Raw genomic sequence first — 12,910 nt, 5'->3', positions numbered from 1 at the left:
GGGAATGAGGGTGTTTCGTCTGTATCTACCTCTTTGTGGCCTGTCTGACACTGGAATTGACCAATTCTTTGCAGGCCAGTTCCTGCTAAATCTGGTAGGCTGTACCTGTAAGAAATCCTTGACTGTTTGCATAGATTTAGCTTTGTCCTCCATTTTCTTCAAAACCTCTTTTGCAACTGCAACAGTGAAACACGAAGAACATTAGAAAAGTACAGTTGTGTACTTACCATAAAAGTAGATGTTCGAGTGTATTCACTGTTGCAGTCATTACAATTGGGTAATCCTGCTGGCAGGCTACCCGCAGTCGGCCTGAATTCCAAAGTCTAGGTCTGGTGTTGGTTGCTGTTGCCTCCTCCCTGACATCAGTGCGCCAGGGGTATAAAAGATGCAGCAGACGCCATTTTCTTCAGTTTTTCTTGCCCCAGATGTCAGGTGCCCCCAAAAGGGTAGGCTAAAAGTATGTCAATAAGGCACCAAATAGGTTGTATAGAATAGAGAAGTACAGATAAGTTCCAGCAACGATAAGGGGGTGGTGGCAGGGTAACCTGTACTGCAATGTACAGTTGTGTACCTACCATAAATGTAGATGTTAGAGTGCATTCACTGTTGCAGTCATTACAATTGGGTTATCCTGCTGGCAGGCTACCTGCAGTCGGCCTGAATTCCAAAGTCTAGGTCCGGCATTGGTTGCTGTCGCCACCTCCTTGACGTCAGTGTGCCAGGGGTATAAAAGATGCAGCAGACACCATTTTCTTCAGTTTTTCTTGCCCCAGATGTCACGTGCCCCCAAAAGGGTAGGCTAAAAATATGTCTATAAAGCATGCATGCCACAAGTAACAAGTTTCCTTCATCTACAAGCAAATACACCACATAGGTTGTATAGAATAGAGAAGTACAGATATGGTCCAGCAAAGAAAAGGGGGATGGTGGGTGGGTAACTTGGACTGCAACAGTGAATATACACTCGAACATATACATTTATGGTAGGTACACAACTGTACTATGTTCATCGTGTTTCACTGTTGCAGTCATTACAGTTGGGATGAACCCCAAAGGTAATGTTGCGAGGCTGGAACTAAATAGAATTAGGAGCGGCTATGAGGCCCTGCAGGACTGCAGTGGCAAAGCCTGCCCTGGATTTGGAGTAGAGTGGTAAGTGGTAGTGCTTTGTAAAACTGTGCACTGATCTCCAGGTTGCAGCCTCTAAAATGTCTTTGGTTGGTACTCCTCTGAGGAAGGCTGCTGTATGAAGTGGCTGCTGCTCTGGTTGAATGTGGCCTATTGCCCTTAGGCACTGATTTGCCATGTTGAGAATAGCATAAACGAATGCAGTGACCTATCCACTTGGAAATAGTCTGCTTTGAGATGGCCTTTCCTTGTGATCCTGTAGCATATGCTGCCAGTAATTGCTCAGTCTTTCTGAAAGCTTTGGTTCTGTCCAAGTAGAAGTACAGTCGCCTGTGTATATCCAAAGAATGCAGACGTTTCTCACCCTTATTCTGCGGGTTTGGATAAAAGGTAGGCAAATGAATAGTTTGGTTGAGGGCCACACTGAACACTCCCTTAGGCATAAATGTGGGGTTTGTCCTTAGAGAAATCCTATCTGGATGAAAAATGATAATAGGTTCCACAGCCATGAGTGCCTGTAGCTCTGAGACTCGTCTTGCAGAGGTTATTGCTAGGAGCAGAGCTGTTTTCCACGATAAAAATGTTATGTCAGCTGTGGCGGCTGGCTCAGAAGGAGGCAGAGTGAGTTTTTTCAAGACATAATTGGGGTCCCAATGCAGGTATTGGTGATCTCCTTGGAGGCCGTTAAGTTTTTGTCTCCTCTGAGGTACTGCCTTAATAAAGGATGAGAAAAAATAGGTGGCTCTGTATTGTAAAGAGCTGAAATGGCAGAGGCATGAATCTTGATTGATGAAAAGGATAGGCCTTTGTCCAGCATCTCAGTTAAGTATTGTAAAATCTGAGGGATATTTGGAACAGTCATGTTAGTTCCTTGTGTCTGGTTCCAAGCACAGAATCTCTTCCATTTTTCTGCATATGATTTTCTGGTACTGGGCCTCCTGGCCTCCAAAATAACATCCATCACTGCTTTAGGGAGAGGCGTGTTCTGAAAAGCTACAGTATCCACCATGCTGCCAGATTTAAGGTTCTGAGTTGGCTGCATAGTATCTGATTGTTTTGTTGGGTCAGTAAGTGAGGAATTTGAGGTAATGCCCATGCTGCGCAGAGTCAAGTTCCTGAGGATTGGGTACCACTGCTGGGGGGGGGGGGGCAGTGTGGGGCAATCAATATAATTTTTGGCTTCATTTGTCTGACCTTTAGGAGTACCTTTGGGAGGAAAGGCAGTGGGGGAAAGATATATACCGTTAAGTTTTTCTAGCTGAAAGATAGAGCATCCACTTTCCATGCTTGCTTGTGATAAGTCCTTGTGCAGAATCTCTGTAGTTGGCAGTTGTGAGGGCAGGCAAATAGATCTATGTCCGGGCAACCCCAATTCCTTGTTACCATGTTGAAGACTCGTGGATCCAATTTCCACTTGTGGGGATCCATGAGGTTTCTGCTTAGTTAGTCTGCCAGAGTATTCATCCTTCCTAGCAGGAATTGTGCTTGCAGATGTACCTGGTAAGTCAATGCTGTATCCCACAAATTCATGGCTAGTCTGCATAGGGGGTAGGAATGTGTGCATCCCCTGTTTGTTTATGTACCACATGACTGTAGTATTGCCCATCCTTATCAGTAGTTGTCCTGGATGAAGTTGGTCCTTGAAGGCCGTCAGGGCATTTTGAACAGCCAGCATCTCTTTTTGGTTGATATGCAGATGCATTTGGTTTGCGGACCATGAACCCTGAATACATTTTCCTGACATGTGGGCCCCCCAGGCATAATTCGATGAATCTGCTGTCAATGTCTGCCTGGCTGGGGGTATGGTGAATGGCTGCCCCTTGTTGTGGTGACAGGCCTTTGCCCACCATCGAAACTCCTGTTGCAGGCAGGGAATGAGTGTAATTATTCCTCAACGAGGAATTAAACCCACAGCTAGGACAGCTGTTTAATCATAGTCTTACCTCTGGATACGTACCCAGGGAGTGGCGCACTGCAACTGTGGTCCCACTTCACAAAGGCGGTGCCTCCACCGACCCTGGAAATTACCGGCCCATTAGCTTGACAAGCCTTATCTGCAAAGCCATGGAGAGGATCATAATGGACCTCATAAATAAAGACATAGGGAATTTGCAGACTTTGGATCCATCCCAGTTTGGCTTTGTCAAAGGCAGATCATGCCTTCTAAACTTGGTTGACTTTTTCAAACAGTCACCAAAGCCATTGATGAGGGAAAGGCAGTCCATACAGCCTACCTCGATCTGGCGAAGGCCTTCGATACAATACCCCACTCGGGTATCATTGAAAAACTCATCAGCTTAAATGTTAACCCATACATCACAAGATGGGTTGCAAACTGGCTGAGTGACAGAACCCACAGGGTCAGAGTTGCTGGCGCCATGTCAGACTCAAAGCCTGTCACAAGTGGTGTACCACAGGGCTCAGTCCTGGGCCCACTCTTGTTTGGCATCTACTTTTCCGAAGTACAAGCAAACACAGGAGGGTTATGGCTGACAAAGTTTGCCGTAGGGGCAAAGGGCGCCATAGTAGAAAACACATCTGACACAGATATCCTTCAGAAGGGTCTCACAGAAATGGATAACTGGTGCCAGAGCCATGGCCTAAAGTTAAATGCCAAAAAATGTATAGTCATACCCTTCGGGAAAAACAAGGTTACCCCTAGCTACCAAATAGGTGGCAATCCACTGAGCACAGAAGAAGTTATCAGGGACCTGGGGACCCAGGTTGATAGTAGTCTGTCATTCGACACCCATGTAGCTAAAGTAGTTAGGAAGACCTTCTACATTGCCCACCTTATCATGAAGGGATTCTCATCTAGATCAAGGGAGGTCATAGTCTCCCTATACTCATCACTCATCAGACCAATGATTGAGTACAATGCCCCATTCGGAATGTATCTGACCCGACACTTGCAGCAGCTGGAGAGGCCACAAAGTTCCTCACCAAAAGGATAAAGGGTCTCAAACATCTGTCCTATGCTGCCCGACTGAAAGAACTCCAGCTCTATTCAGTCGCTTACCGCTTGCTCAGAGGTGACCTTTGCCTAACATACAAGGCCATGTCAAACCCAGATTTGATGAATATGCTTCACCTCAAAAATCTAGATCCGTCAGAGCCACAAGGGCGGGAGACTTAAACCTCGACACGGCTATTAATAGGATGTGCTGGAGGGATAGATTCATCACCCAAAGACTCCCTACGCTGTGGAATAAAATCCCGGTATATGTGAGGCAGAGCACCTCGCTGGCCTTGTTCAAGAGAAATCTTGACCAATGGATGGGAGATCGCAGATATACCCCAGGGATTACCTCAGTGTCACTGCTCAACAGAGGCACAGCAAAATAATGGGTATAGTTCCCCATACTAAAGGGGTGGCGTAAGCCACAAAACTATGGGCTAGGCTTGTAAATGCCCTCGGGCAGATAGCCTAGTATGAACCTATGAACCTATGAACCTATTGTTTCCAGGCTGTGGCAATGTTGAGTCCAAACACTTTTTAGATACCATTGTAATTTCCTCATATGCAGTCTTGCATACAGAATTAGCAGAATGCAGGATGCCATGAAGCCCAAAGCCTGCAGAATTTTTCTTGCAGATAACTGGGTGTTTGTTGCCAATTTTTTGTAATAAGTAGTCAGTTGCCTTTGTTTGTCTGGCGTGAGATAACCCATCTGGACAGTTGTATTTAAGCTTGCACCTGGGAATATTATCTCTTGAGAGGGTACTAGTTTTGATTTCTTTTTGTTTACTGTGTACCCTAGGCATGTTAGTAATCTTTTTGCAAATGCCAGATGCTGTAGTAGAATGTCCTTGTTCACTGCTTGAATAAGGCAGTCGTCCAAGTAAGGATATATTTGTATTCCTCTTTGTCTGCAAAATGCAATTACTGGAGCCAGGCATTTTGTGAAGACCCTGGGCGCAGTAGATAAGCCAAAGGGCAGTGCAGAGAATTGGTAGTGCATTGAGCCAGCTATGAATCTGAGGTATCTTCTGTATGATTGTCTGATTGGGACATGCAGGTATGCCTCTTTTAGGTCTAAAGTCACCAGCCAAGCCTTCTTGCCCAGCATGGGCAGAAGCTGCTGCAGAGTCAAAATTCCGAATCTTGGAATATCCAGATATGTGTTTAGAATAGATAGGTCCAGTATTGGTTTCCAGGCTTTGTCTTTTCTGGGCACCAAGAACAGTCGAGTAAAATCCTTGTCCCTGCTCTTACTGTGGTACTTGCTGAATGGCCCTCATGTCCATGAGGGATGACACTTGCTTTTGTGCCTCTGCCCATTGATTTTTTTGGCAGGTCTGGCAAACCATTTGCCCTTGGCAAGGTGTGAAAGTGAAACCTGTAGCCTTATGACACTATATCCAAGACCCATTTGTCCTGGGTTATTACGTGCCAATTTTGAGAAAAAAAGTGCTAGTTTTCACCCTAAAGGTGCTGCCAGAAGATAAGTGCTTGACGCAGGCAGGGGGAAGTCATTGGGACTGTTTCCTGTATGGCTGTGATTTGTCTTCTCTGCTTTTGGAGGTAGAAGTACCCCATTGTTTAGACCTGTATGAGCCTTGGGGCTGGGATCTGCCTCTAGGGCATCTGTATCTGCCTCTTTGTGGCCTGTCTGACACTGGAAAGGACCAATTCTTTGTAGGCCAGTGCCCAAATCTTGGAGGCTGTACCTGTAAGAAATCCTTGACTGCATAGATTTAAGCTTTGTCCTCCATTTTCTTCAACACCAAACAAAGTATCATGCTGTAACGGGAGCATCTAATAATCTTGCTTTAACATGATCAGGCAGATTCTGTTCCTTTAACCAAGCATGCCTCCTGATGACAGAACCCGTAAGAGTGGACCTGCAGGAGGCCTCCAGATTGCAAAGTATGCTTTCCCACTTGTTCAGCTGCATGCAATAAATCCTGCATTTCTTTGTTTTCTGCACATTCAGAATTTATCAACATTTTCTGTTTAAGCAGTGACAAAGTATTGCTGATATTTAAGCATATGAAACTGACAATTTAAAGTCCTTACAGTCAAGGTAGCAGAAGTGTAAATCTTTTTTCCCCATCTGTCCAGTGCCCTAGAATCCCTGTCAGAGGGGGTAGGGTTTTTTGCAGTGGAAGCCTTGACCCCTTTGGGACCCTGAGAGATAGTTTTTGGGTCAGCAGCAGGGTTCTTAAAAAGAAATTTATGTGAATCAGGAACCCTGTAGTATCTGTCTGGCTTAACAGGAGCTGGAGGTAAAGAGTCAGGAGTCAGACTTAACTCTGAAAATACATCTACATCTACAATGTCTAACACAGGTGGAATAGCAAGGGGCTTGTGTTGAGGTAGTAAAAGGAAGCCTCTGAGCCTTTTCTTAGATTATGAATAATCTTGGCTCTCCCAGTGGAAATGTTCCCTCATGGTATGCAGAGTTTCCCCAAAAGAATAATCCTCAGGAGGAGAGGCTGAAGGGATAGATTCTTCAGCATCAGGATCCTCATAGGGAGGAAGAGTGTATTCCTGATCAGAAGAGGAATCAGAAGAAATGGAAACCTGATATGAAGATTCATATTCTGTCTCTTGCCTAGGCCTCTCATCAGGAGGGGGGGTGGGAACCCCTGATCAAAGTAATTAGGTTTTCGGCCATTTTGAGCATCTGTTTTTTAGGCATGGAGGCCTGTCCATGGGGCTGTTGTACTCGTTTCTTTATCTTTAGAGGAGCTTTAGTCTTTACCTTTGAAGCTGAAGTCAGTTTAACATATAACTGTGTAGGCCTGAAAACACCCTCAGAAGCAGATGTCTGCTCAGCGGCTCTGGACCCATCTGAGGGAATAGTTTCCGAGGTTCCGATACCTTGAGTTTCCAGTGGCCTAGTCGGCTCCACGTGGGAGTCGGAAGCAGCCTGTGGCTCTAAAGTAGCGGGCGTCAGGGGCTGCAAAAGCACCTCACTGAGAACCGGCGACTGGCTTAGAAGCCTTGTCATCAGTTTTGGACCTCGGATGCCTGTCCTTCTCTTTTTCTTTGCGTTTCTTTTGAATTGCGGTAGTCGGATAGCTATCCGACATCTTGTAATTAAATCTTCTGCCAAAATACTGAAATGCAAAATCATACTGACGCTTAATAGAATAGTGTGTTGGTTAAATCTAGCACAAAACCGACAATTAGCAACGTCATGATCAGGGCCTAGGCAAGGAATACAGTAAAAATGGAAGTCCTTATGAGGTATTTGCTTCCCACAAGAAGTACAATTATTAACTTTTTCTGACATCGGTCTGGAGCAAGAAAAAAAGTTTCCCCAACAGGGTACTTAGCTTTTAATGAAGACTTCGGATCTGAAATTTGAACATGAAAATCTCAGGAGTCGGCCGACCGGCACTTGCGAACTGCTTTTGCTTCGGGCACCGCGCGGCAAGAAAGACTGGAGAAAATGGTGTCGGCTGCATCTTTTATACCCCTGGCACACTGAAGTCAGGGAGGAGGCAACAACCCCCGACGCCGGACCTAGACTTTGGAATTCAGACCGACTGCGGGTAGCCTGCTAGCAGGATAACCCAATTGTAATGACTGCAACAGTGAAACACGATGATCATCATCTAAGGCATCACAGCCACATTTTAAGGAATGTATGGAGACTCAAAGCTCCTCTGGCTATCTCCTGAATTTCCTTAGATAAGGTTCTATCCACAATAGTCTCGACCTTAGCTAGTATTTTGTCTTGAATAGACTTAAGGTACTTAAGAATATGGAATGGGCAATTCAAAGCTTTCATTGCCAGGGTGGCAGAAGCATAGGCTTTCTTTCCAAATCTGTCTAGTAATTAGCCTTCCCAGCCTTCCCTGTCATTAGGTAGGGAATGTCTTGTTGGCCCTTTTAGTACACCTTTAGCAGATTCAGTGCAAACAAAAGGAGGATCAGCCTTCAGATTTTATAGATGTGCTTATGAGTTTCCAGTGCACTCTAAAACCTGTCTGGCTTCCCAAGAACAGGGTGTACAGAGTCAGGGTGTAGAGACATGTCTTTGAATACATCTAATAAAATCTAAACTGGAAGAATACCAAGTAGTCTGGGTGAAGGCATACTTAGGAGTTCCTTATAGCGGGTATGAGCTTTGGAGAACTGCTTACTTTCCCAACTGAAAGCCTCCTTCCCTCTATGCAGAGCATCCCCAAAGGAAAGGTTTGGTGGGAGCAGATGACAGTGTGTTGTCTGAGTAAGTTTGAGGTGACAAGTGTCCACAGTAAGGAAATTCCTCATCTACACAGCTACAGGAAATTTCCTCTTCCTAAAAACGAATTCCCTGCTCCTTTTAAATGGAGAGGTCTTAGAAGTGTTTAAATGAGACGGCTCTCTGGATTTCATGAAAGTCATAAACTCCTGTGGTATTTTAATATGGTCTTAGTCTCAGGTGGTGGCGAAGCAAATTAAGTGATTTTGCTTTGATACGATTGCCCATTTTACAGGGGAGACTAAATGTGGTCACCTGACCGTAACTTTGTGACTTTGCTAGACAGGGAAGACAAGGCAGACTCCCTCGACAGATACTGTGCAGAGATTGAAAGCGGAGGCCTGTGGAGTGACCTCAGATCCAACCAACTTCAAAGGCAGGTCAGAAACCATGATGGCAGCCTCCCAAGGGGTCATACCAGAAAGATCAGGCCTTCAAGTTGCTGGACCATGGGGCTGCAAACGTGCATCACCCAAGTCAGTTGACTTAGGAATGGCAGCTGGAGTTTTTTTTTCTGAAAAGTCTGGGTCCTTAACCCTTTTGTCTTTCTGGGGTTTTTTTTTTTTTTTTTTTGAATGACATTTGCAGATGTCTGAATCTGCAGAAGCCCTGCAGTAGCAGTGAGCTGCTATGTCTCCGAAGATAATGACTCCATATGGGTGGGCAAGTACCTTGACCCTACTTTTGAGAGTTTCTGCATGGAAGTTTACATGCTCAGGACATTTAAAGATGTTGTGCTGAGGCCCTAAACAGAACAGACAAAATGAGTGAAAATCTTTACGCAGGATTTGCTTCCAAAACTTCAAGCAATTTTTACGTTTTTGAACATTAAATCAGTACAGAAATTTCCCCAATGGGGTACTTACCTGCCTGGAAGGAGAGGATTATCATGGGAAACATGCATCAACCAACAGAAAGAGCACACTGGACACATATGAAGTGCATTGGACTGCTTTGCTAGAAAAGAACTGAAGATGGAGCCGAAGGATGTCCTTATACTCTGAGATCCAGGCACTGGTCATCCATCAGCTAGGGATAATGCAAAGACTCTGGAAATCTAGCCAATTGTGGACTTCTGCATGCTATGAAGACCCAAGGATCAGTACTGCAACACTGACTACAAAAAACATCTTCTAGTTTTTAACACGTATGCTACTTGTGCCTGAAAAGCATGTTGAAAAGTATGTCATTCTTAATGGCAGTGAAATGAGAATGTGTTTCTCCATGGTAAGATAAGGCAGCTTCAAAAACATAACTACTTGAATGACAGAAAGGGATAAGAAGGGAGGCAATCTCTAGGGCATTAATGGTCATACTGCTAAACATTAAACTGTACTGGATACTCTTCCAGACTTGCTCTATGCTCTTCATAAGCATGACTGGTACAGTATATACACTATGTTGGAGTGAGACAAGTCTTCTAGTAAGAGTGCTGGCTACAGATCTAGAAAGGGAGAGCATAAGTGTCCTGTAGACCTGCTATGGCAAATCCTGCCCTACTCTTGCAAAGGATTCCACCTTATAAAGGATCATAAAAGGGTGAATGAATGATCTTACAGCTAACTCAAAAATATTCATTACTGAAACCTTCTTAACACATGTAGCACCAATAACAGCTGCACTACCTTAAAAAGCATTCACCTTTCCTTACAAGCCTTTTCCATGACCGCTCACAGTAGATGCAAATATAGCAAAAACAAGCTCTACAGAATGGGTACATTTGAAAGCTGGTCTCTACAGCATAACTATCATGAAGAAAGAACCCAGCTGAACTGTCTGACATCTTCAATTCTGCAAATGTAATATTCTGGTTGTCTGTGCACTTAAACATAATGCAATAGCGTCTCTCCTCTATTCTGGAGAATTTGTTAAATTGTTTAAGCGGCCACACTCGGACAACGTCTGATAAGCAAGCGTCACTCTGTCTATGAAAGGTTATATACAAAATTAACATCTGAACTTTCAAAATCCTCCTTGGCTAAAGTAATGACAACAATTAAAGAGTTATCCCAGATAAGAATTTAACCGGCACTGGGTTTGCTGATTCAAATAGAGAAAGGTTATTTTTTCCTCCACAAGTTCAAATCCTGTGGGTGAAGCATGACTTTCTAGAGCCACCTAATACAGTATTCTCTTCAGAACTAGATTAATGGCAAGGTATCCTATTACAGGAGGCTCTCTAGAGAAGGGCAGGCTGAGCTACTGGAAAGGTGGACCTTGAATGAGGCAAAGGCCTTTGTCAAAAAGGCTACAGATGCTGCCTAGGGCTGTAATACGTGCACTCTGCACCAAAAGGACACAAATGTTTACATTTACCATAACAGACTTTCAAGACCAACGTCTCAACTTAAAAAGGACTGGCAGTCACATGCAACAGTCATATGCAACAGTCATTCATGACTTTTAAGACACTTCCAGGCTCTAGGACTTCTACAGATCTCATAACAGATCTTACCTCCCCCCTTCTCCCTAGAATATGATTACACAAAGGAAGATGTATATAACACCAACCAACAAGGCAAATCCTACCAGTCACTCAATAGAGGGAAATAAGGATGGGGTGGGTGGGTTGGTTTGTTGATATGGATGGACACCAATCATGACGTTCTAGTGACAGGGCTATATAATACAGTGTACCCATTTCACATTGAAGAGTCCCCTAGCTGAATTTTTTTGGATGGCATCAATAAGTGGTAGACCTAAATCTTTAATCATATCCAGCTCATACTCCCTTGCAAATGTGCAGTGAAGAGCTTATCAAAAGCATAGAGCGTATGCCTCAGAATGTTTGAGAAAGGACCAAGGTAGTAGCCAAACTTCTGGCCAAATGTGTTTTAGGTTAGTTTAGTAAAGAAATGTTGTGTGGACTTTTTTTTTTTATTTAAAATAAAAAGAGAGCCACCTGCATAAACTGACCTTAGAAATGTTTTGTCCTAGTTTAATGGGAGTGAAGGAATCAAAGTTTGTCATCCTAATATATTTCTTCCTTTCCAAACACAAATGTAGCTGCTGATGACTCTTGAGGGAGTGCACTAAGTATCACTCTGACCAGACTGAGGGAACAATACCCAAAGGTTAATGGATTGGTTGATCTTATTTTCTGTGTCTACCCTATCCAAAAATGATGTGTGTGCAAAGAAACCTTGTCCTTATGAAAGATTATGTTCAGAGACAATTAAAAGTTCAGAAACTCTTCTAACAAAAGTAGCTAGCACTAAGAAGAGATTTCCAAAATAAAAAGTTCAGATCCATCATTATAACTTGTTTGAATGAAAGGAATGAGTTTTTAATTATACCATCTAAACAATTATGAGAAGAGAAGATACAAGGTAGCCTATGCTACAATGGGAGTTTACATTAACATAACTGGCATACGATTATATCCAACTTCTATCCACCTACCATATGAAAGGGAGTAGAACAGAAGGCCTATGCAAACTGGTACAAACTCCATCAAAAAATTCCACCTCCAATCAGAAAAAGTAATTGGCAAGTACAGTATGGAAATATGGTAAAATTACACACTGAATGGTTAGTTGTAAAGCCACAACCTAATTCATAACCCAACTCTTCCTGAAAACGTAAGAGTGAAAAGGGTGGGCATTTTATAAATGATGTCCTGGTACTAGTGATAAATAACACTAAAGTGGCATTAACTTCAAATTTCATTCCGTCATAAGTAAGGTACTAAGGTTAACAAGTTAACTATCTAGAATTGCACCCTACATGGAAAACGGCCACTAACAGAAATGTATAACCTCATCTAAGGTCGGCATAGACAGGACTAGTTGTGATTCGATACAAGACAAAAATCCTTCCAGAACCAAATTATGCAGACATGAAAACACTGAAGAAAAATTACTATTGAGAACAGTAGGAGAATCAAAACTAACTTGAGATTTCAGCTCCAGAGTAATTTTTGACAAGCCTGAAGTCAAGAATATCAACACTGAAATAACTCTCTATGAAAACACACACTGTACACAGCCTGATGGCTTGAACCCAATGAGAATAAGCCCATATCTATGTCAAGGTCACTGGTACCAAACCAGGACAACAAAGGTCGGTGCCAAGCATGAACCTGAGTCAATGCTACTGGTACAAAATCATCAGACCAGACATCACTGCCAAGCCCGAATCACTGTCAACCACTATCAGCACCAAACTATGGCAGTTGAGGGCTGTGCAAAGAAAAGACTTGAAAGTTAGTAGGAAAGGAAGTCACAAACATGAAAGGACAGATGGATTTGAGACTCACTCTAAACAAGCAGTTCAAAGTTAAAAACAAAAACAAAATACCAAGAATTCTGCTCAATACATTGGTAAAAATATCCTTATTGAGATCTGATATTCAACTACAGACTAGAGTTGTCATCAACATGGCTGGGGAGGGAGCTTACCCCAGACAGACTGGGACCTGTCTATGCATAGCCAAGAACAGGCCACTACTGAAATTCTACAAATGATCTAGACAAGGGCACAACACTTATCTGGAGATCAGGCTCAAGGACAACTTTGAGGAGGCCAACTGGAGTGGATTAAAGAAGAAAATCCATGAGCAAAATAAAACCAGACCGACAGCT

The 12,910-nt window shown here is 43.4% G+C and overlaps 1 protein-coding gene across 7 annotated transcripts in view; it reads right to left on the bottom strand.

Moving 5' to 3' along the window:
- The window catches only part of MARK2 (microtubule affinity regulating kinase 2), a 2,737,523-nt gene that overhangs the window by 1,690,468 nt on the left and 1,034,145 nt on the right, over window positions 1-12,910 (bottom strand). The window lies entirely within an intron of this gene.

This window comes from Protopterus annectens, chromosome 6.part1 (assembly GCF_019279795.1).
Source record: "Protopterus annectens isolate FY-2018-M chromosome 6.part1, PAN1.0, whole genome shotgun sequence".
NCBI classification, from domain to species: Eukaryota; Metazoa; Chordata; order Ceratodontiformes; family Protopteridae; genus Protopterus; species Protopterus annectens.
Note: the sequence above shows the minus strand (reverse complement) of the source record. Positions and strands in the feature narration are given on the sequence as shown.